Raw genomic sequence first — 25,171 nt, 5'->3', positions numbered from 1 at the left:
AACAATTAGAAAATGAAAGCTTAAAGAACACCAATTTCAGAAGCATCTAAAAATATGTTACCTAGGAGTAAAACTAATAAAAGATATAAAATACCTCTACACAGAAAGCTACAAAATATTACTGAATGAAATGAGAGAGGATCTACATAAATAAAGGCATACCATGTTCATGAAATAGATAATGTTATAAAGATTTCAATTCCCTTTCATTCATCTCTAGATTCAATGCATTGCTAATGAAAAGCATAACAGGTTGTGCTTTTGTTTTTAGTTTGGTGGCAATTGGATACAGTGATGCTAGAATTTAGATAAATTGATAAAAATAGGCAAGCTAATTTTAAAATATGAAATCACAAATTACAGTCTGAAATGCTCAAAAAAATCTTAAACAGCAAAGAGGGCTCACATCCAGATGTTAAGACTTATCGTAAAGCTACAGTAATTAAAACAGTGTGGTAATGGCTCAAGAATAAAAAAAAAAAACCTGAAGGAACAAATCAGACAGTCCAAAAACATATCCACATGTGTACAGTCACCTGTTTTATGATAAAAGTGCCATTGCAATGTAGTGAGGAAATGCTGGTATGTTGTATAAATAGTTGAATAAACTGGACAGTCTTATAGATAAAAATGAGACTTGTCCCCGACCTCACATCATACATAAAAATGATATTCTATTTCTGATATATCATAGATCTCCATGAGAAGTATTTAGTAACAAATCTTCTAGAAGATAGCACAGGCAAATATATTCATGAGCTTAGGGTTGGTGAAGATTTCTTAAAGATAATCAAAACAAAACACAAAACCACCTAAACATAAAAAATGATGAAAGCTTGAACTGTAACAAAATGAAAAACTTCTGTGATCAAAGACACTGTTTAAAGAGAGTATATAAAGAATTCCTCAGACGAATTTTTTAAAACAGGCAAATTTCTTGAACCAGCAATTCACAAAAGAAGATAGGCAAATATCTCATAAACATATGAAAAAGTAATATCATTAGTAAGGAGTGAAAATGCTCCCTGAAACCACAATGAGACATTAATGCACATCCACCAGAATAGCTAAAAATTTTATCATAATGACCATTCCATTGTTGGCAAGAAGGTAGATCAATTGAAATTCTCACATGTTGCTCGCAAAAACATAAATTGATACATGTATTTTTGAAAGCTGCTTCACTTTCTACTAACATGTCTACTATAGTTGCTTAACTTATGACCCAGCAAATACAATTTTAGTTCTATATCCAAGATAAGTGGGTACATATGTCCATGACAAGTACAAAAGTGTCCATAAAGGTTTATCTATAATACCCAAATTCTAAAAACAACCATAAACAGTAGGATGAATAAATACAATGATACGTATCTAACAGCTTTATGTATGTGATTATAAAACAACTTTATTTAGATATAATTTACATCCCATAAAATTCACCTTTGTAGTGTTCAATTCAGTGGTTTTTAGTTTGTTCAGAGTCGTGGAGTTTTCAGTATTATCTAATTTTATAACATTTTCATTACCACAAAAAGAAGCACTATGCTCATTAGCAGTCACTCCTAACTTCCCCTACATCCCTTGGCAACCATTAATTTATGTGTCCCTATGGATTTGCCTATTCTGGACAGTTCATATATAAAGAATCAAATAATATGTGGTGTTCTTTGACTGGCTATTTTTATGTATCATAATGCTTTCAAGGTTCATCCAGGAAGTAGCATATATCAGTAATTAATTTTTTTAATGCTGAAGAATATTCCACTGTATGTATAGTATACATATTATTTGTCTGTTCATCAGATGATGGATATTTGGGTTGTTTCCACATTTTGGCTATTAGGAATAATGCTACTATGAACATATATGTTCAAGTTTTTGTGTATTTATTTTCATTTCTCTTGGGTATGACCCTAAGAGTAGGATTGCTGAGTCATTTGGTAACTATGGTTACCATTTTGAGGAACTGCCAAGATATTTTCCAAAGGGACTGCATCATTTTACAATCCTATCAGCAGCATATGAGGGTTCCAATTTTTCCACCTCCTTAACAACACTTGTTATTTTCTATCTTTTTTTTTTATTTTAGCCATCCTAGTTGGTGTGGAGTGATAGTTCATTGTGGTTTTGATTTGCATTTCCCTAATGATTAATGATGTCTAGCATCTTTTCTTGTACTTATTGGCCATTTGAATATCTTCTTCGGAAAATGTCTTTTCAAATAATTTCCCTATTTTTAAATCGGGTTATTTGTCCTTCTATTATTGAGTTATAAGCATTGTAATAAGCCAGGCGCGATGGCTCACGCCTGTAATCCCAGCACTTTGGGAGGCCGAGGCGGACAGATCACGAGGTCAGGAGATAGAGACCATCCTGGCTAACACGGTGAAACCCCGTTTCTACTAAAAATACAAAAAATTAGCCGGGCGTGGTGGCGTGCACCTGTAGTCCCAGCTACTCAGGAGGCTGAGGCAGGAGAATGGCGTGAACCCAGGAGGTGGAGCTTGCAGTGAGCCGAAATCGTGCCATTGCACTCCAGCCTGCGCGACAGAGCGAGACTCCGTCTCAAAAAAAAAAAAAAGAGTTGTAATCCCTTATATATATGATTTAAAAATATTTTCTCACATTCGGTAGGCTGTCACTTTCAGTTTCTTGGTGGAGTTCCTTTGAAGTGCTTAGGATTTTAATTTTTTTTTTTTTTGAGACAGAGTCTTGCTCCGTCACTGAGACTGGAGTGCATTGGCACAATCTTGGCTCACTGTTCAGGTGATCCTGCCTCTCGAGTTTGAGTGATTCTCCTGCCTCAGGACCTCGGGTGGGATCGCAGGTGTGTGCCACCACTCCCAGCTAGTTTTTGTATTTTTGGTACAGACGGGGTTCACCATGTTGGCCAGGCTGGTCTCAAACTCCTGACCTCAAGTGATCTGCCTGCCTCGGCCTCCCAAAGGCTTGGGATTACACGCATGAGCCACTGCGCCCAGCTAGGGTCTTAATTTTCATAAAATTCATTTTGTTAATTTTTTTCTAACTCAGTGTTTTCTACTAAGAGTTTTATAATTTTACATGTTACATTTAGGTGTCTGCTGCATTTTGAATTAATTGTTCTGTACCATATTGTGTCTGGAATTGGTGGGTTCTTGTCTCACTGACTTCAAGAATGAAGCCGCGGACCCTCACTGTGAGTGTTACAGTTCTTAAAGGCCGCACATCAGGAGTCTGTTCCTTCTGATGTTCGGATGTGTTCAGAGTTTCTTCCTTCTGGTGGGTTTGTGGTCTACCTGGCTCAGGAGTGAAGCTGCAGACCTTCGTGATGAGTATTACAGCTCATAAAGGCAGTGTGGACCCAAAGAGTAAGCAACAGCAAAATTTATCGCAAACAGCGAAAGAACAAAGCTACCACAACGTGGAAGGGCACCCGCAGGTTACCACTGGTGGCTGGGGGCAGCCTGCTTTTATTGTCTTATCTGGTCCCACCCACATCCTGCTGATTGGTCCATTTTACAGAGAGCTGATTGGTCTGCTTTACAGAGAGCTGATTGGTTCATTTTGACAGGGTGCTGATTGGTGCGTTTACAATCCCTGGGCTAGACACAAAAGTTCTCCACCTCCCCACTAGATTTGCTAGATACAGAGTGCTGATTGGTGTATTTACAAACCCTGAGCTAGATACAGAGTGCTGATTGGTGCATTTACAAACCTTGAGCTAGATACAGAGTGCCGATGGGTGTATTCACAATCCCTTAGCTAGACATAAAGATTCTCCAAGTCCCTGCCAGATTAGCTAGATACAGAGTGCCAATTGGTGCATCCACAAACCTTGAGCTAGACACAGGGTGCTGACTGGTGTGGTCACAAACCTTGAGCTAGATACAGAGTGCTGATTGGTGTATAAGTTTCTCCAAGTCCCCGGTAGACTCAGGAGCCCAGCTGGCTTCACCCAGTTGATCCTGCACTGCGGCCGCAGGTGGAGCTGCCTGCCAATCCAGCGTGGTGCGCCCGCACTCCTCAGCCCTTGGGCTGTGGATGGGACCGGGCGCCGTGGAGCAGGGGGCGGTGCTCCTCAGGGAGGCTCAGGCCGCGCAGGAGCCCAGGGAAGCGGGGAGAGGCTCAGGCATGGCGGGCTGCAGGTCCCGAGCCCTACCCCACAGGGAGGCAGCTAAGGCCCAGCGAGAAATCGAGCCCAGCGCCAGGTGGGCCGGTACTGCTGGGGGACCCGGCGCACCCTCCGCGCTACTGGCCCAGGTGCTAAGCCCTTCACTGCCGGGGCTTGCGGGGCCGGCCGGCCGCTCCAAGTGCGGGCCTGCCAAGCCCACGCTCCACCCCGAACTCTGGCTGGACCGCAAGCGCCGCGCTTAGCCCCGGTTCCCCCCCGTGCCTCTCCCTCCACACATCCTTGCAGGCTGAGGGAGCCGGCTCCGGCCTCGGCCATCACAGGAAGGGGCTCCCACAGTGCAGCAGCGGGCTGAAGGGCTCCTCAAGCGCGGCCAGAGTGGGCGCCCAGGCCGAGGAGGCGCCAAGAGCGAGCCCGCTGTCACCTCTCAGGATGAGGTGGGGGTCCAACTTCATACTTTTGCATGTGGTCTCAAAACTGTTGAAAAGATTGAGCTTTCCTTATTGAGTTGTCTTGGCAAGCTTGTTAAAATCAATTGAAGATAGTGTAAGGGTTTATTTCTGGATTCCCAATAACTCTATGCCTATACTACACTATTTTTGTCACTGTAGCTTTGTAGTAAGTTTTCAAATCAGGAAGTGTTAGCCTCCAAGTAGGTTCCTGTTTTTTAAGATCATTTTGGCAATTTGGAGTCCTTTGCATTTTCTTGTGAGTTTTGTTGTTGTTGTTGTTGTTTTTGAGACAGTCTTGCTGTGTCCTCCAGGCTGGAGTGCAGTGGCGTGATCTTGGCTAACTGCAGCCTCTGCCTTCCGAGTTCAAGCTATTCTCCTGCCTCAGCCTCCCGAGTAGCTGGAATTAGAGGTGCGCACCACCACACCTGGCTAATTTTTGTGTTTTTAGTAGAGACAGGGTTTCACCAAATTGGCCAGGCTAGTCTTGAACTCCTCACCTCAGGTGATCCACCTGCCTTGGCGTCCCAAAGTGCTGTTACAGACATGAGCCATCACACCCGGCCTCCTTGTGAGTTTTAAGATCAAGTTATTAATTTCTGCAGAAAAGCTAGCTGGGGTTTGGATAAAAATTATGTTCAATCTGTGAATCAATTTGGTAATACTGCGATTTTAACTTTTTTTTTTTTGAAACAGAGTCTCACTCTGTCGCCCAGGCTGGAGTGCAGTGGCACCATCTCAGCTCACTGCAACCTCCGCCTCCTGGGTCCAAGTGATTCTTGTGCCTCAGTCTCCCTAGTAGCTGGGATTACAGGGGTGCACCACCACACCCAGCTAATTTTTGTATTTTTAGTAGAGACGGGGTTTCACCATTTTGGTCAGTCTGTTCTCGAACTCCTGACCTCAGCTGATCCGCCCACCTTGGCCTCCCAAAGTGCTGGGATTACAGGCATGAGCCACTGTGCCTGGCATTTTAACCATATTAAGTCTTCCAGTCAATGAGCATTACATGTCTTTCCATTTATTTAGGTTTTCTTTCCTTTTTTTTTTTGAGACAGAGTCTCACTCTGTCACCCAGGCTGGAGTGCAGTGGTGCAATCTCGGCTCACTGCAGCCTCCACCTCCTAGGTTCAAGCGATTCTCCTGCCGCAGCCTCCCGAGTAGCTGGGATTACACGTGTGTGCCACCATGCCTGGCTAATTTTTGTGTTTTTAGTAGAGACAGGGTTTCACCATGTTGGTCAGGCTGGTCTTGAACTCCTGACTTCAGGTGATCCACCTGCCTTGGCCTCCCAAAATGCTGGGATTACAGGCATGAGCCACCGTGCCCAACCTCTTTCATTTCTTTAGACAATGTTTTGTAGTTTTTAGCACTGCCATTCTTTCATTAAATTTATTTCTAAGTACTTATTCTTTTTATGCTACTGTAAATAGAATTGTCTTTTTGAATTCATTTTTAGAAATTTCATTGCTAGTGTATAAAAATACAATTGATTTTATTTATTAATCTTGTATCATGTAATTTTACGTACACTAAATATATGTATTAGTGCACATTCACATTCCTTAGGATATTCTATGTAAATAATAATATCATGCCATTGGCAACTATGAATAGTTTTACTTCTTCCTTAGCAAAGTGAATGTCTTTTATTACTTCTTTTCTTCTCTAATTGCTGTGGCTAGAACTTTCAATACAATATTGAATAGAAGTGGCAAGAGAGGGCATCTTTGTCTCATTCCTGACCTTTGTGGGGAAGCATTTAGTCTTTCACCTTTATGAATGGTGGTAGCTGTACATTTTGTAGATACTCTAAATCAGGTTTGGGAAATCTGTGCCTAGCTTTTGAGTGTTTTTTAACAGAGGAGTGTTGCATCTTATCAAATGCTTTTTTATTGCATCTATTAAGATGGTCATGTGATTTTTGTTCTTTATTCTATTAATAGGATGTAACACATTGATTGACTTTTGAATGTTAAGCAAACTTTGCATTCCTGAGTTAAATCTCATTTTGTCATGGCATATAATCATTTTTATATGTAACTGGACTTGCTTTCCTAATATTTTGTTGAGAACTTTTTGCATCTATATTTTTAAGGAATATTGGCCTGTGGTTTTCTTTTTTTTTTTTTTTTTTTTTTTTTTTTTGAGACGGAGTCTCGCTGTTGCCCAGGCTGGAGTGCGGTGGCGTGATCTCTGCTCACTGCAGGCTCCGACCCCCGGGGTTCACGCCATTCTCCTGCCTCAGCCTCCCGAGTAGCTGGGACTACAGGCGCCCGCCACCTCGCCCGGCTAATTTTTTGTATTTTTAGTAGAGACGGGGTTTCACCGTGTTAGCCAGGATGGTCTCGATCTCCTGACCTCGTGATCCGCCCGCCTCGGCCTCCCAAAGTGCTGGGATTACAGGCGGTTTTCTTTTCTTGTGATGTCTGGTTTGGTATCAGGTTCATACTGGCCTCATAGAATTACTTGAGAAGACTTCCTTTTTTTTTTTTTTTAACTTTTTCAAGAGCTTGTAGAGATTGGTATTTTTTTTCTAAACATTTGGTAATTTTCACCAGTGAAATCACATGGGCCTGAACTTCTCCTTTTGCAACGTATGTGATGATAAATTGAAGCTCCTTCCTTTTTATAGGTCTATTCAGATTTTCTATTTCTCCTTGAGTTAGTTTTAATAGTTTGTCTTTCTAGCAATTTGTTCATTTCATCTTGTTTATTTAATTTGTTGCCATACAGTGTTTATAATGTATTTTTATAATCTTTTATATTTCTGTAAGATTGTAGTAATGGTCCATTTTTCCTTTATGATTTTTGTAATTTGAGCCTTCTATTTCCAGTGTTTTTTGGTGGGGGGCAGAGAGGGTCAGTATAGCTAAAGGATTACCAATTGTGTTGATATTTTCAAAGAACCAACTTTTGGTTTTGTTTTTTCTCTATTTTTCTGTTATCTATTTTATTTGTTCCCTCTGCTAATATTTCTTAATTTCTTTCTGCTTGTTTCAGATTTAACTTGCTGTTCTTTTGCTATTTTCTTAACATGGAAGTTTAGATTACTAATTTGAGGTCTTTTTAAATATAGATAATTATAGTTATACATTTCTCTCTGAGCACTGTTTTTACTTCATGGCTTACATTTTTGGTATATTTCTTTAATTGTTTCTATTAATTTTAAATTTCATTGTATTATGTTTGGAGAACATACTTTGTATGATTTCAGTATTTTAAAATGTATTGAGGCTTGTTTTATGGCCTAACACACAGTCTGTCTTGGAAAATTATTCCATGTTCAGTTGAGAAAAATGTGAATTCTGCTATTACTAGAGAGTGTTCTACAGAAGCCTGTTAGGTCTAGTTGGCTTATATTGTTCTAGGCTTCTATTTTCTTGTTAGTCTTCTCTTGTTTTCTTATATCCATTATTTAAAGTGAAATATTGACATTTCCAACTATTGTTTTTGAACTGTCTATTTCTTTATTCAATTCTATAACCTTTTACTTCATGTCTTTGGAGCTATGCTGCTAGGTGCATATATGTTTATAATTGTTTAGCCATCTTGATGGATTGGCCCAATTATTGTTATAAAATGTTCTTTTTGTCTCTAATAGTCATTTTTTAAATCTTCGCTTCTATTTTTCTGATATTAATATAGCCAATCAAAGTCTCGTTTGAGTACTAAGTCTCTTTGGTTACAACCCCAGAGATTTTTACCGTTATTTTAATTTCAATCTCTTTGCTCTTTGAATCTAAAGTATGTCTTTTAAAGACTTTAGATTCAATAGTGGGGTCATATTTTTAAAAATCTGTTTTGCCGGTCTTTGTATTTTGATTCAAGTGCTTAATCCATCCACGCTTAATGTAATTACTGATAAGGTAGAATTTACACCTGCCATTTTGCTATTTGTATTCTATATGTCTTATGTGTTTTTGTTTCTCAGTCACTGCCTGCTTTTGTATTACTTTCTAGTGTAACATTTTAATTCCTTTATTGTTTCTTCTATTATTTTGAGTTAATTTCGTAGTGGTTGCCATGGAGATTGCATTTGATGTGTTAAAACGATCTGCATTAAATTAATACTAAGTTAATTTTAAGAATGTACCAAAACTTTGCTCTACTGTAGCTCCTTCCGTCCCCATTCTTTTGTGCTATTTGTGTTTATCATACCAATTATACTTTTATACATCAAAACCCATCAAAAGAGTTCTATAATCATTTTATACAGCTACCTTTTAAATCATTCAGGAGAAGAAAAGTGTTATGAACAAAATTACATTTCTATTCTTTGTTTTTTGGCAGTTTGACTATTATTTATGTAGCGATACATCTCTTCATGTTGATTACATTTGGGTTTGTTGAGCTTCCTAGATCTATAGATTAAAGTTTTTCTTCAAATGTGGGAAGTATTTGGCCATTGTTTCTTCAAATAATCTTTGTTTCTTTCTCTCTCTCTCTTCCTTCTGCAGTTTCCATTAGGCACATTTTGGTACTCTTCAGTGTGTTCCACAGGCTCTGTTCATTTTTCTTCATAAAAAATTGTATTTCTCTGAACTGACAACTTTAATTGTCCTTTCTTTAATTTTGCTGATTCTTCCTCTGCCAGCTCAAATCTGGTCTTGAACTCTTCTGTAAATTGTACATTTTAGTTATTTCATTTAGTTATTACAGATTTTTCAGTTTAGTTCTTACAAATTTTCTCTTTGATTCTTTTTTTAAAAAAGTAACTTCTATATATTTTTTTATATTCTCTATTTAATAAGATACCTTTCTTACACTTTCCTTTAATTCATTAGCCATATTTCCTTTAACTTTTTGAAAATATTTCTAGTGGCTGATTTAAATGTTTTGCCTAGAAAGCTCAACACCTGGGATACTTCAGGGGCAGTTTCTATTAATTACTTTTTTCCCCACTGTGTGTGGGACATACTTTCCTGTGTCTTTGCATGTCTTATATGTTTTTGTTTTTGAAAACTGGACTATTTATATAATATAATGTGGTAACGTCAGAAATCAGAATTCCTCCCTCCAGCATTTAATGTTGTTACTGTTTGTTGTTGTTCTTTTTTGTTTGGTGATTTTCCTGGACTAATTCTGTAAAATTTGTACTTTTTGTTGCATGTAGCCACTGAAGTCTCTGCTTGGTTAGCTTAGTGGTCAGCTAATGATTGGAGGAAGATTTTCTTAAATGCCTTGAAATAATAAGTCTCCCAGATTTTGCCCAGAGGCGCTATGTGTGTTTGTGTTGGAACATGCCTTCAGTGTTCAGGTATCTTATAAGCCTGCCTTAGCCTTCACTTCCTACTTGCACAGAGCCTCAAATTGTGCTAGAGATAAAAGAATAGGGCTTTTCCAGGTCTTTCTGGGGCATGCATGTGGCCTTCTGCGTTTCAAGGAATGTGTTGGAGTTTTTTTAAAATCCACTATGCACTCATTTTCCAGAATTTCCATTTAAAGTTTTTTGGCAAGCCTCTTATTTGGCTAAAATGCCTAGGCAGCTATAATGTCAAACAATTGTCACTGAATCCTTCTGAAAATTGTCTTGGGGATAGAGCTCTCCTCGCTGACTGAACTCTTGAGTCAGGTAAAAACAACAAGTTTTGTGAAAAGAGCTTTCCCAGGGAGCTGCCAGATAGATCGAATACTGACAATTCACTGAGGAGTATTTGGGAACCCGAAACCCTTTTTCCCATTTCAGTGACTGCTAGGGTGGTTTTTACAAAACATGACGCAAGTCTGCTGATTTTCAAAGCTACCCTGGATCTGGGTGGGAAGAGGACTATGGTAAAAAGTCAAGTTAAAATGCCACAAAACTCACTGTTTTTACCAAAATCCAGTTGTGTTTTTAATTAATGCTGCTCAGATTGGTGTAAATTTTTTGTTTCCAGACTTTTGAAAAAGTTAGTTTTGACCATTTTTACTAGTGTTCTTTTGCTTTTATAGAGGTAGACATTTTCAGAGGTCCTTACTTTGTCATTCCACAAGTGCTTCTATTTTGGTGTTTTCTTAAATTGAAATAGCCTATAGTAATAAAAAGAATGAACAACTGCTTCATGCAACAGCATAGTTGAATCTCATAGAAATATGTTGAGCCAAAGAAGCCAGACACAAAAGAGTGCACACTATGATTTTATTTATGTGAACTTCTAAGATAGTTAAAATGAAAGTCAGAACAGTGGTTATCTTTGAGGAGGACGTATTAACGTAAGAGAACATTCTAGGATGTTGGTAATGTTCTATATTTTGACCTGAATGGTGGATGCACAGGTGTATTCATTTATTAAAATTATTTGAGCAATACACTTTGTGTACTTTGTTATATGAATGTATACTCTTGTAAAAACAACTTTAAAAACAAATAAAAGTAAATGATTAACCTTGAGGCCCTTCTTTAATTCTTGGATAAATTCCCTTGCATAGTTTCGTGCAAGGAGAGAAAGGTTTTATACTCACAGTAGAGAGATTCATGCATGTGTCACTGAGAAATAGGAATGATTTATTTCTAATAGTATTACTACTATTAACAAAAACTTATATGCCTACAATGCTTTATAGTTTTTAAACTTTCACATATATTATTTTATCATTTGTACAACTCATGAAATTGGATTTCAAATGTAGTAATTTCCAAATGTGGAGATTCAGATGTAGACAGTCATAAGATTTGTGAGGAGAGAGTCAGGATTGTCTTACTCTAGGATTATTATGCTTTTCTACCACACTTACTGCCATGTCAGTTTCTTTAGGATATTACTAGTCACCAATTTATCAAAATTAGATAGGTATCCAAAGTTTCAGAATCTCTGTTAGGTCATTCATAAAGAACAATATTAATTCTTGATTCTACAGGTAATCTTAGGATTTCAGGGATAGAAAGAATTTTGAATTTCATCTTTTAATGCTCTCTGTGAGACAGAAGAGTATTCGTCATCCAAATTAAACATATCTTTTTTTTTTCTTTATGAGACAGCGTTATACTCTGTTACTAGGCTGGAGTGCAAGTAGTGTGATAATAGCTTACTGCAACCTCAAACTCCTGGGCTCAAACAATCCTCCTGCCTCCACCTTTTGAGATGCTGGGACTACAGGTGCATGCCACTGCCCAGCTATTTTTTTTTTTTTTTTTTTTTTTTTGGTAGAGATGGAGTCTTGCTGTGTTTCCCAGGCTGGTCTCAAACTTCTGGCCTCAAGCAATGCTCCTACCTCAGCCTCCTAAAGTGTTATGATTACAGGCGTGAGCCACCATGCCCAATCCCAACTTAAGCATGTCTTTTGATGAGATTTCTTAATGCTTACTCATTATAATCTTACATACTTTTTATAAGGAAGTCATTCCATGATAATAATAAGTATTTTTACAACTTGCTCTTTCCCTGCCTTCTATTCAAATGTAGAGTGATTGATCACAATTCTATGATTCCTTTCTAGATGTTTGAAGATTATTAGATTCTTTTCTTACCTTAGTGATCTTTTCTCTACTTCATTTAAGCTTTCCTTCTGTCATTTAGTAAACCTTGACATATTGGTTGAATTTCTCCCTTTCAGAAGAGATCCTTGCCTTGTCATTTCATCTGCATTACAAGGCTTTCTCCTAAAAAAACAGTACCCTGATTAAGACCTGGTCAGTGATCAATGTAGAGGTTTCTGTTTGTTTGTTTGTTTCTGATACGTCATGACACTAGATAATATTCTGCCTTCTTATATAAATTTATAACATCTATTTCTTTTAAGTGATTTAATCTGCTTTTGCCCCTATTAAAGGTAATCAGATTTGTGAAGATGACTTAGAATTTAATCATGTTTTCTTAAGTAATGGGCATTCCAACTAACTTTGCATCTTTGGCGAGTTTCATAAGCATATTCTCAAGATAAATTCTGAAATCACAAACGAGAATAATAAAGCAGGACCCACAAAGCTGCTGAGTATCTGTAGATAGATACAGATACTAGAAAGCCTTATTTTGTTTTTCAGGCAAATGAAGAATAGCATATAAGTGAGAAGGTGCTATTTATAAAGAGAATAAGGGGCTTGGGAAATTTATTTATGCTTTTGCAATTAGGTTCTAAATACTTGATGAAACACCACACTCAAGTCCCAAACAGAAAGCAACTTCACTTGGGTTTTCTCTGACCTTCATCTTGAGCAAAAGCTTACCTTTCAACCATTTAAAGATTCAAGCCAGGAGGGATCTCTTTTCCAAATACCTCTCTACAGACTGATAGTCCTTTTCCTATCTGGAGCACACCTTTTCCATTACATTCATCAAATATAGTACACACAATCTGATCAATCCCACAACTATATTACTATCTTCTCGGGCAATCTCAGGGACAAGCTATAGCTAGATGAGGTGAGTTACTGCTGTATGTTGCTTCATTAGCTCAGTACAGCCTGAAAGCCATAAACCATCTCTCTTAAGCAATCTCAATTCTCTCTTTTGCTGCTCTTCCCTTGAATCCTAACCTGTGACATCACTTTCCTTTCTAGTTCACTCTACTTCCATTCTCAAGCAAGGGCAAATAAACCTTTCTTAAAAAAACTATGTCTTATAGATTCAGGGTCTTTTTCTGCCTGGATGAGCTTCAGATTAAAACAGCAATCCTTGTAGTCATCTGAGTGTCCAGCCTATCCAGAGCCATTGGGATTGAAACCACAGATATCTCATGATCAGCCTTCTTTCCTTTATTTTGGAAATGTAAAAATATCCAGAGATCGCCTGAGCTCAGCACCTTCTGAGCATGTTCTTTTTTTTTTTTCCCCTTGTGTTCTTGACTGTCTGGATTCAGAGTTCCTTTAAACCCTTATTTCCTCACAGCAACCTTGTGTAACCCCACACCATGTTCTCTCCTCCCTGTCTCTAAACATACACAATCAACATCAACAACTTACCTGAGTGGCCCCCATTTTCTAGCATTCAGGGATCACTATCACTTTGCTGTTATCTCTGTACCTTCCCCATTATATTCTCAAATACAACAAAACAACAGCACATTTTACCTCAATTATATTTTAATCCCTGTCTCTGGATCTAAATCCAATTTGGGGGGATGAAGCAAAGGGTAATTCAGAGGATATCTGATAAGATGCACCCCAGCAAAAGAGAATGAGAATGTACTTTAATACTTACCGATTTTAGTATTTTGATATGGATTTTTTTTTTTTTTTTGAGACGGAGTCTTGCTCTGTCGCCCAGGCTGGAATGCAGTGGCTTGATCTTGGCTTACTGCAAGTTCCACCTCCTGGGTTCACGCCATTCTCCTGCCTCAGCCTCCCAAGTAGCTGGGACTACAGGCGCCCGCCACCACGCCCAGCTAATTTTTTTGTATTTTTAGTAGAGACGGGGTTTCACCATGTTAGCCAGGATGGTCTCGATCTCCTGACCTTGTGATCCGCCTGCCTCGGCCCCCCAAAGTGCTGGGATTACACAAAAGTTGAGGGAGAGTATATTAAACCTTCAGGGATCTACCACTTAGCTACTTCAGTTATTATAGTGTGCTTATGTTTTTATTTTTATTTCTGTTTTCGAGACAGGGTCTCATTCTGTTGCCCAGGCTGGAGTGCAGTGGCACCATCATGGCTCACTGCAACCTCTGTCTTCCAGATTCAAGTGATTCTCCTGCCTCAGCCTCCCGAGCAGCTGGGATTACAGGTGCATGCCACCATGCCCAGCTAATTTTTGTATTTTTAGTAGAGATGCGGTTTCACCATGTTGGCCAGGCTGGTCTTGAATTGCTGATCCGCCTTGGCCTCCCAAAGTGCTGGGATTACAGGCGTGAGCCACCGAGCCCAGCCTGCTTATGTTTATTTTTTAAACAAACACTTTTGGTCACCACATTGCATTAAAATTGTTTTCCGCCAAGATCAATCTGCCCTTTATTCTATATACAGTCCTGAAACCAAACTGAAGCACAAGGGGAAAAAACAGTGGTGAGGCGGAGGGGAGATAAAGAAAAATGGACTGAATATAAGTCTTTTAATTCCAGCAGTAGCTCTTTCATATTATTGTTACCACATATGCCAAGTTACAATGCAAAGTGTGATAAATTCCTCTCTGAAACAATGGCTAAAGGGAATTCTAGATTATTGGAGTTTACTTTTCTTTCATTAAACTGGTGTTGTCATAGTTATGCATTCTTCTGTGAAACCTCTGGACAGAAGATTGGATCAGTTTCAATCTAGGCAGGTTGAGGTCTAAGGATATCTACTTATGATGAAGTATTAGCAGCTGCAGCAGCTGCAAGAAGAGGGAAGAAGCTTTCAAAGAACTAAAATAGTACAGTCTGGTTTACCCCACTTCTAGGTAGTTGAACAATTTGGCAAAGTTGCAGCTGAAGAGTAGTCAGTTATAGCCATGCTTCTAGAGGAAATGAATCAAATGATCGTGCAAAGCTGTGATGAGTGTAGTTGTTTTCATATTTCATTGATTTCCTGATGAAAGAATTCAAAACATATTGTTATACTTATAGGGAGCTGAAATGGGTGGTTTGTTAATTAATATCTTAGAGGAGAGAAAAATGACCTTGATAAGTTGGTAAGATGTTAGTCTGAAGCCAGAGTGTGAAATTAGAGGCGACACATACAAGGTGAGCCTTAAGCACAAAGAAACTCTCATAAATTCAGTTGGAGAAACAATCCTTTCCACTACACTTTTCATTTGACAAGCTTGTACTAAAACAGTGTTTCCACCTTGATGAGAAAACTTTAAAGTTCTTTAGACAAACTGAAATCATTTCCCACGTTAATGGCAAAATCAACAAAGATAGAGGAAATTTCAGCTTTCAAAATAACATTAAAAAGGTTACAGCCAGGCGCGGTGGCTCACACCTGTAATTCCAGTACTTTGAGAGGCCGAGGCAGGTGGATCACCTGAGGTCAGGAGTTCTAGACCAGCCTGGCCAACATGGCAAAACCCCGTCTATACTAAAAATACAAAAATTAGGCAGGTGTGGTTGTGGGTGCTTGTAATCCCAGCTACTTGGGAGGCTGAGGCAGGAGAATCGCTTGTACCTGGGAGGCGGAGGTTGCAGTGAGCTGAGATTGCGCCACTGCACTCCAGCCTGGGTGACAGAGCAAGACTCCTTCTCAAACAAAACAGCAACAACAACAACAACAAAACAAGGTTACAAGGAAGGTGAGGAGTGGGTTTTTAAAAAAACGTTTAAGAATAGTTGAAGAGGCTGGGCGCAGTGGCTCACACCTGTAATCCCAGCACTTTGGGAGGCCGAGGTGGGTGGATCTCAAGGTCAAGAGATCGAGGAACCTGGGAGGTGGAAGTTGCAGTGAGCCGAGATCACACCACTCTATCTCAAAAAAAAAAAAAAAAAAAAAAAAAAAAAAATAGTAGTAGTTGAAGAAAAAGAGAAACTTAAAGGAGAAGACATTCTATTTGGTCATAATTCCCTTTTTTTTAGGTAAAGCCACAAAAATAAATAAAAACGTATGTTACTTCTCTTCCCAAAGTGTAGCATTAATGTTGTACTTTTTAGTAGGAGTCCTCTGTCAATGAAGAAGGTAGTTTTAATTGACTTCCCACTCTCCCTAACAGCAAATGGTTTGTCTTGTGACTAAGTCTGTGATGGAAGAGCTCCTCTTGGCAAGAACAGTCTCCTCAAACCCCTTCTTTAAAATGTCATATATTCACATAGTTCAAACTTAAAAAAAAAGTTAAAAGGCACTGTGAAAAGTGTTGCTCTCACTCTGTATACTATTTCCACAACCCTCTTACACACACACAACCATGATCACTGTTGTTATTTTCTTAAATGTTCTTGCAGAGTTTCTTTATGCATACACCAGAAAATATGAATATACAGTCTTATTCCTTCACTTTTTACAAAAAGCAGCATAAAGTTACACTATTTTATACATTGCTTTTAATTTTGCATTTAGCAATACATCTTGATGCTCAATACTAGTGAGCTTCCTCATTCTTTTTTAAAAAAATACCACTGTGTAGTACTCCACTCTGTAAATGTACAATAACTTTTTAACCATTCTCCTACTGATGGGTACTTGAGTTATTTCAAATTGTTTCAAACATTTAAAACATGTTTTAAATTTCAAACAATACTGGCATGGATACAGTTACACATTAGTCATTTCACATGTGGGCAAGTATAAGTATAAATTCCTTTGAAGTACAATTCTGCATCAATGGGTATATGCAATTTTGGTTTTAATAAATATTGCAAAATTTCCTTCCATCAGAGTTGTCTAATTTCAGCTGTCCCTAATGTATAAGAGGGTCTGTTTAACTACGATCGAGCTCTTACACCATTACCATTCTGGAAAAAAAGGTATTCCAGTGTAGTTTCAGCATGTATTTATCTTAAGTGAACTTGATCATCTAATTATGTTTACATCTATTTATGTTTACAAGCCATTTGCATTATCTTCTATGACTCAAATATACGTATTTTGGCTGATTTTCTTATTATGTGGTTGGGCTCTTATTAGTTTCTAGTAGCTCTTTATGAGTTAGAGAGATTAGTATTTGTCTATGATTTGAGTTTCTCAATTTATCATTTATCTTTTGACTTTGTTTATAGCTTTTTTATTAAATTTACTATTGTATTTTATGAATTCTGAATTTTAAGTCACAAATATAACTCCCTTCTCCACTGCAATGTTAAAAAAGAAATTCTGTGCTTTCTTCTAATATTTATATGCTCTCTGTATTTTATGTGTAGATCTTTGATTCATTTGAAATTTATACTGGTTTTACTGGAGTATGCCTCCTCTCAGCATCCATTAAAATCCTTCCTGCCAGATATTATAATTGTATATCTAGAAAATTCAAGAGACTTGACAGAGAAACTCTTTAGCAAAGTACTGGGGCACACAATTAATACACAGAAATCAAACAACAACTAGTATGAATATATAATGGAAGAAAGTACCTATCTAAATAGGAAAAGACATCTCTTCCCTCAGATAGTCTATTATCATTTATTAAAATGTTCATCTTTTCCCTACTGATCTGAAATGCTGTCTCTATCATATATTGAATTGAAGTATGCTTTTGTAATTATTTCTGGACTTTCTATAATGTTCTGTTGGTCAGTTTGTGTACTGATGAACCAACACCACACTGTTTTAAGTATTTAGGTTTTTATAATATGTTTTAATATCAGATAGTGCTAATTCCCTCTCTGCTCCTTTTTCTCAGTTTTCCTGATTTATTTTGGTAAATTATTTTTCTTTATAAACTCTATGATGTTTGCCTAGTTCCACAAAAACCCACTGTCAATATTTTTCTTATGGGGCTCATGTTGAAATGATAAATTAGCTGATAAAGAATTGATATTTTTTGGATGTTAACTCCACTGATGAGGTACATCTTCCCTTTGTTCAAAATTTCTTGTATTTCTCTCAAAAGTCCCTTACACTTTTGTGTATTTTATTTTGCTTTTCTATGTAAGTGGGTCCTTTCTTCCATTACACATTTATACTGTTTATTGTTTGACTTCTGTATATTAATTTTGTGCCTTAATACTTTACTAAACAGTTTTTTAGTCAAGTCTATTGAGTTTTCTAGGTGTATGATTGTAATACCTGCAGGAAGAATCCCGATGAATGCCACGAGGGAGAAGAAATTGTGCTTTGTAAAGTTTAATGAATGGTGGTTTCTTCTGACAAGTCCTAGAAATGGCAAATATGGTTATATTCTGGACTCTTTGGTACCCTAGACCAGACCAGGTGATGACAGGTGTTCAAAAAGGTATAGAATTATTTGAGGAGGGATACACCTGAATGAGGATTGTATTAAAACAGGAATACTGCATTATTATCTTAACATCAGCCATCATTCTTGCCATCACATTTCATATATATATATGTATAGTGCCCTCTCTTTATTTAAAAAAATTAATGAATACAAAACTACCTATTTATTACTACTCTGTTATTACCAAAAATTTAAAAAATATCTCTCGGCTGTCTATGTAAAGCTCATTGGAGTTTAACTTTAGTACAGTATGGTAAAAGAAATTCAGCCGGGCATGGTGGCACATGCCTGTAATCCCAGCACTTTGGGAGGCTGAGGTGGGTAGATCACCTGATGTCAGAAGTTCAAGACCTGCCTGGCCAACATGGCAAAACCTCATCTCTACTAAAAAGGACGAAAAATTGGTGGCTGGAGCGGCGGCTCACACCTGTAATCCCAGCACTTTGGGAGGCTGAGGGGGGCAGATCATAAGGTCAGGAGATTGAGACCATCCTGGCTAACACGGTGAAACTCCGTCTCTACTAAAAAAATACACACACAAAAAAAGTTAGCCAGGCATGGGGGCGGGTGCCTGTAGTCCCAGCTTCTCGGGAGGCTGAGACAGTAGAATGGCGTGAACCTGGGAGGCAGAGCTTGCAGTGAGCCAGGATCGCACCACTGCACTCCAGCCTGGGTAACAGAGTGAGACTCTGTCTCAAAAAAAAAAAGAAATTCAGTTGCAGGCAATCAACTATCCATCAATCTTGCAGTACGATTGTGTTTAACTAGCTTGAATGAGTTGCTTTGTGTTTGTGATGGGCACAGCAAATCCTCCTTGCCAAAAGTTTCTAAACCTGCCTCACCTAACAGTGATCTCCTTTGTTGATCTTCAGGGCATGGTGTCTCATCTGTTTAGTTTGGCCTTTTATTTGACTTTCATTGACTTTGCGGCCAAGCCTGTTTTCTTTGTTTGATACGTTAGCTCAAATATGTAGGTGAACTCAACCACTTAATTATGGGCATGTAATTTTTAAAAATGGCACATATTGGATTTGATGAGATAATCTAATTTTTCCTAGTTAGTAGAGAAATAAGTGTTCGACTTAAATAATATCTTGCTATCTTTTGAAGAAGTTGTCTGACTGTCTTTTGCTATGAGACACAGGCTTCTGTTTGCTGAATTTCTGCCAGTTTTTTTTTTTCTATATATACAGTTCTCTACCTTAAATTAGATGGGGACAACGTGTCTTCTTTAAGTGCTTCCTAGAATATTACTACCTTTAAATGCTAGTTTCTGAAGAGCTGCAGCTGTCACCCAAGTCTTAGTACTGAGCTAGCCATTATAATGTGAAATTTAGTATGTTGAAGAATACTTTCATTTGCGGTACATCTCAAGCCATGTTTCTAATTGTTAGAGAAAACATAAGCATGGATATTAGATAGTTGTGTCAGTTAATATAAAATATGTACAATAGAGAAATGAATTTGTGAATATGTAGATTTATGCTATTGGTACTAAAATTCTGACTTTCCTCTAGTAAATTCAAATTTATTGCCTTGTTTCAGCTATGGTTTTAATATTTTATCTGTCTTCTACAAAATTCTCTAAAGAAAGCCAAGATATAAAATGCTTTTAAAATCCCAGATTTTTATATAAACTTTAGTTTTCTTTGAGACAAATTCTGAAACAAAACCAGTGAAACTTCAGATCAGATAACATGAAGAATCAAAATCTTAAGGCATTTATTATTGTCTTTATTATCTGAGAGATTCTGGCAATTGTGAGGCTTCTGTTGGCTCCAGATAGAAATTACTTACATAAATGTTCCTGTAGAATCTCTGTTTATGGACTAGAGACCTTAGGGGAAGGCAGAAAGGGTGTTGTCTTATTTTATGGGCCTTCTTGTTTGCCAACATACTTGAAGTTTCAATATTCAAAAGTCATTCATATAATCTCTTCTTTTATTGATGTGGTTTAAAAAAATTTCAGGTACCTACTTGCAAATGTTTCCCAAGAACATTTCCTTATATCTAGGGTGTGCCGTTACTTTTGCCCTCTTTCTTTTTCCTCTTTGGATTATTTTTAAAACATAGTTGTTTTCAAAGGTAATGCATCTTTCAAAGGAAAGAAGACTTCCAGAAGAACAGAGGTAGAGCCATGCTCAGGTTTCTTCACATGGTCAGCAGCAGGGCAAAGGAATGCCCTTTCTACTGTTTTATAATTGACAAAGACAGGAGAACTCTTGCATAAAGAAGGCCCTAATTGTATTCCTGGATGTCTTTGATTATGTCTTTCTTCTGGTGCAAATTGATATCAAATCACTAAGTAAGAACTTAAAACCATCCTCTGCCTTTTGAGTGGTGGGAATGTGGGGTAGCAGGTGTACCACAGGAATAGGGCTAAGATTTTTTTAAAAATATTTTAGCAGTTTTTAATAAAAATTGTATATAAGATTATTTCCCCATTCCTTCTTTCCTTTCTTCCTTCCTTCCTTCCCTCCCTCCCTCCCTCCCTCCCTCCCTCCTTCCTTCCTTCTTTTTTCTCTCTCTCTCTCTCTCCCTTCCTCCCTCCCTCCCTCCCTTCCTTCCTTCCTTTACTTTCTTTCTTGTCGGGTTCATTTTGTTGATCAGGCTGGATTGTGGTGACGTGATCATGGCTCACTGTGACCTGGAACTCCGCGGCTCAAGCAGTCCTACCGCCTCGGCCTCCCAAAGTGCTATGATTACAAGCGTGAGCCACTGCACCCGGCCTTCTCCATCTTCTGAATTGTTTCTTCCTTGAATTTGTCCTTTCCCTTTTGTACTTAGTGAGATTTGCCTTTCGGTTCAAGGATCTTTTTGCACTCTTTGTCCAGTTTTAGCTTAGTGATAACCATCCTGCTGGGGTGAATTCCCACAGGGACAGTTGTGCCATTAGCCTTCTCCTGCTGCATCCATTCAATGTAGATCATATATTTCTTCCTCTAAACCTGGACTATTTTGCCAATTTGCTGGCCTTTGTAGTGTCCTTGGACAACCTGTACTCTATCATCCTTTTGGATGAACACGGATTGAACGTTTCGTTTCTGTCTTAGCTCTTTGGAAAGTGGGGAAGACATAATCTTCTTGTGAATGTTGGAAGGTGCATTGAAATGACTTTTCCAGTTCTTGCTCTGGTCAAGTATCACAAAGGGATTGGCTTTTGTTTTGGCTGCTGCTGCTTCAGTGATGGCCACAAAAGAGAAGAGAAGATGGGGTTTTCAGAGCATTTTCTCTAGCCAGAATCTCTTGGTCTGCTTGACTGTACAGGTGCTCCATTCCAATCTGCACTCAGTCTATTGCCTGGCCTACTGAGTTTTTTTTTTTTCTTCTGAAAGTTTGTGTTTGTAATTTTCACACACTTGGAATCCTAGTTAGGCATTTAGCTGTACTCTTTTACACAAAGATTTGATGACATCTCTTTGTTTGTTTGTTTGTTGTTTTGTTTTGTGTTTTGAGACTAAGTCTCACTCTGTCACCCAGGCTGGAGTACAGTGGCACGATCTCAGCTCACTGCAACCTCTGCCTCCTGGGTTCAAGCGATTCTCCTGCCTCAGTCTCCTGAGTAGCTGGGATTACAGGAACGTACCAGCATGCGAGGCTAATTTTTGTATTTTTAGTAGAGACGGGGTTTCACCATGTTGGCCAGGCTGGTCTTGAACTCCTGACCTCAAGTGATCCACCCGCCTCAGCTTCCTGAAGTGCTGGGATTACAGGCGTGAGTCACCACACTCAGCCCCTGCGCATGTTTTTTTATTGTTGTTGTTTTGGTGTTTTTTTTTTTTTTTTTTTTTTTGTTCAGTGAGGCGTGTTGAAAGAATGGACTCTGGAGTCAGATAAGTCAGACTTTGAGCTTATTAGGCGTGTGTTGACTTTTTCCACTTCTAAAATTAGTTATGTAACATCTCATCATAAGTTGTTTATAATAAGACCAATCACACAGGACCTGCTATGAAAATTCCATACTTGTAAAGTGCTACCCAGAGCCTGACACGTGGTTGGCACTCTGTATGTATGAGTTTCTTTTAAATTTATTTGGGATATTTGAATGCCTATTTACTTTTGTGAAAGGGTTTATGTTTAAAAAATTAAAAAAACCTTTCATTCATGCATCAAATATTGTTGTGCTCTTCTTCATGCCAGGTACAGGTTTAAGAGCTGAAAATATGTAGTAAATAAAACTTAGAATAGGCCAGGCACAGTGGCTTATGCCTGTAATCCCAGCACTTTGGAAGGTTGAGGCAGGAGAATCACTTGAATCCAGGAGTTCAAGACTAGCTTGGGGAGTACAGTAAGACCCCATCTGCACAAAAAAAAATTTATTTAAAAATTAGACAGGTGCTGTGACTCATGTCTGTGGTCCCAGCTACTCAGGAGACTGAGGCAGGCGAATCACTTGAGCCCGGGAGGTTAAGGTGCAGTGAGCCATGGTCAAGCCACTGCACTCCAGCCTGGGTGAAAGGGAGACCCTGTCTCAAAACAAACAAACAAACCCAAAAAATGAAATGAAAAAACTGAGACTATTTAAGAAATATTACTTTTATATAAGAATTTATATTCTTCTGGGGAAGACAAACAGTGAACAATATAGACATGTGAAATATATAATATATCAAATGATGATCACCATTGTAGGAGAACAAGTTGTGCCAGGAACAGGTAACATTTGAGCAGAGACTTGAAGGACAGGAGGGAGTGAACCATTTAAATACCTGGTGGAAGAGATAATGGCAAGTACATTATCCTGAAGCAAAGAGGCAGGTGTGTCTGGGGTAGAGTAGGAGATGCAGCCAGAAAGATAGCCGAGGCCACGTCATGTGGCACCTTGGAGGCGGTGTAAGGACTTTGGGTGTTACTCTGAATGGAGGGGATTGAGCAGAGGAATGACAAGATCTGACTATGGTTTAACCAGAAAGCAGTCTGACTCCTCTGTTGAGAAGATACTGCTAGAAGGACCAGGACAGAGGCAGGGAAGATCAATGAGGAGGTTACTGTAGTAATCCATACAAGTGATGGTGGTGACTTGAATCAGAGTTGTGGGTAGCAGAGGAAGCAGTCAGAAGGGGTTGTAATCTGGATATATTTTGCATATAGGGGCTGAAGGATTTTTGTAGGGTGTGAGAAAAAAGAGGCAAATAAAATTTTGGATGACTCTAAAGATTTTAGCTTAAGAAACTGGAGTCGTTGGTAAATGAAAGATTAAGACTGAGACATTGACATGTTTGGAAATGAGAATGGGGGACAGATCAGAAGTGTTCATTCAGATAAGTTTGAGATTAAAATGCTTATTCGACCAAGAAGAGAAAATGTTCATTAGAGTTTTAAGCCATGTAGGTAGACTGTGGATACCAGAAGATGAGTATATGTAGACAAGAGACTAAGTCCTGGGACCCACTAGCACTAACATTAGGATGAAGAAAAGCTGGAGATGAGGAGGGACTATCTGACTTGCCAATGTATTGCTCATAATAAAATGTAATTTGGGGAATACATTTTGAGGAAATCTATCTATATTCACCTCACTTCCCAATTCAAACTTTTAGAGAGTGAGACGTTTACTTCCTTGAAATAACAAATATTGCATATCTATTGGTTAAGAAGCTTAGAACTCCAGAAAACTTAAGGAAATTTCTATGGAAAGTAGACCAAAAAATTATCTACATACCAGAGACACTAAAGTCTCTAAAAAAAAACCCAAAGCCTTGAACAAGGATTAGTAAATTTAGAAATGGCTTACAAATAAACATCTAAAGTAGAAAATTGGGGTAATGAACATTGAGAGGTGATAGCCAGTGTTTTCAGTGAGCAGAGCCATGTAAGTCGTTTAGAAATGGCTTATGTTAGTAAATTTCAAACTCCTGACCTCAAGCGATCTGCCCACCTTGGCCTCCCGAAGTGCTGGGATTACAGGCTTGAGCCACTGTGTCTGGCCCTCCAGCACTTATATAAGAAAGAAATCAATGACTATTTATTTGAGCCATTGTTGTTTTCACCTTTGCTACAGAGGCCAGACTTGAATGCCATGGCCCTTCTAATAGAGGCCAGTGTGCTAAAGTACAGTAGCAGTTGTTCTCTATTATCTGTTGATAGAGAAAATACATAATAACAATGAGGTATTATAAATGCAAGAAGGTTTTAAGTAAATTTTTATTTAATTAATCACAGCTACATACACTTGAAAAACAATAGTGCTTACACAGATGAGATGTATTGCTTGTTCACTCTACTGATGTTGTGTGAACTGGTATGTGGATTTAAGAACTCTTTGCCAAACCCCTTCTCTAAACTACTTTTTGAAGTCCATGGACTCAGGACTTAGAGTTAAAAATGAGGTTAAGCAGTATGGGAGCCAACTCTGAAAGTCTTATGCAAATAAAATCTGAAATGCCAGTTCAACCATGAAGCTGTTGACTTCAACTAGGTAAGTGAGGAGAGCAAAGGCCCAGAGAGTCTGGTATCTGTAGTGGACATTGTGGTCATTTCCCCAACATCACTTTGCTACTTTCCTGCTGCTTAACAGCCATTCCACTTGGGTTAGTGTACTGGTTGGATAGTTTCTCCTCTCAAATTCATATTCACTCAGAACCTGTGAATGTGACCTTGTTTGGAAATAGGGCTCTTTGAAGATATGATCAAGTTAAGATGAAGTCATGCTGGATTAGAGTGGGCCCTAATTGAATCACAAGAAGAGGGAAATTTAGACAGAGACACAGAATAAAGGCACCATGTAAAGACAGAGGCAGAGATTGGAATTGTTATGTATCGAGCCAAGGAACACCAAGGATTACTGTCAACAACCAGAAGCTAGAAGAGATGAGGAGGGATTCTTCCCTGAGCCTTCACAGGGAGCATGGCCCAGCCAATACCTAGATTTTGGACTTCTAGGGCTATAG

The 25,171-nt window shown here is 38.4% G+C and overlaps 1 pseudogene; it reads right to left on the bottom strand.

Annotated features, from left to right (window-relative positions):
* Window positions 1-12,359: 12,359 nt before the first annotated feature.
* LOC129057820 (large ribosomal subunit protein uL24-like) overlaps window positions 12,360-25,171 on the bottom strand; it is a 31,753-nt pseudogene continuing 18,941 nt past the window's right edge.

This window comes from Pongo abelii, chromosome 11 (genome assembly GCF_028885655.2).
Source record: "Pongo abelii isolate AG06213 chromosome 11, NHGRI_mPonAbe1-v2.0_pri, whole genome shotgun sequence".
NCBI classification, from domain to species: domain Eukaryota; kingdom Metazoa; phylum Chordata; class Mammalia; order Primates; family Hominidae; genus Pongo; species Pongo abelii.
This window is presented reverse-complemented; position numbering and strand designations above follow the sequence as displayed.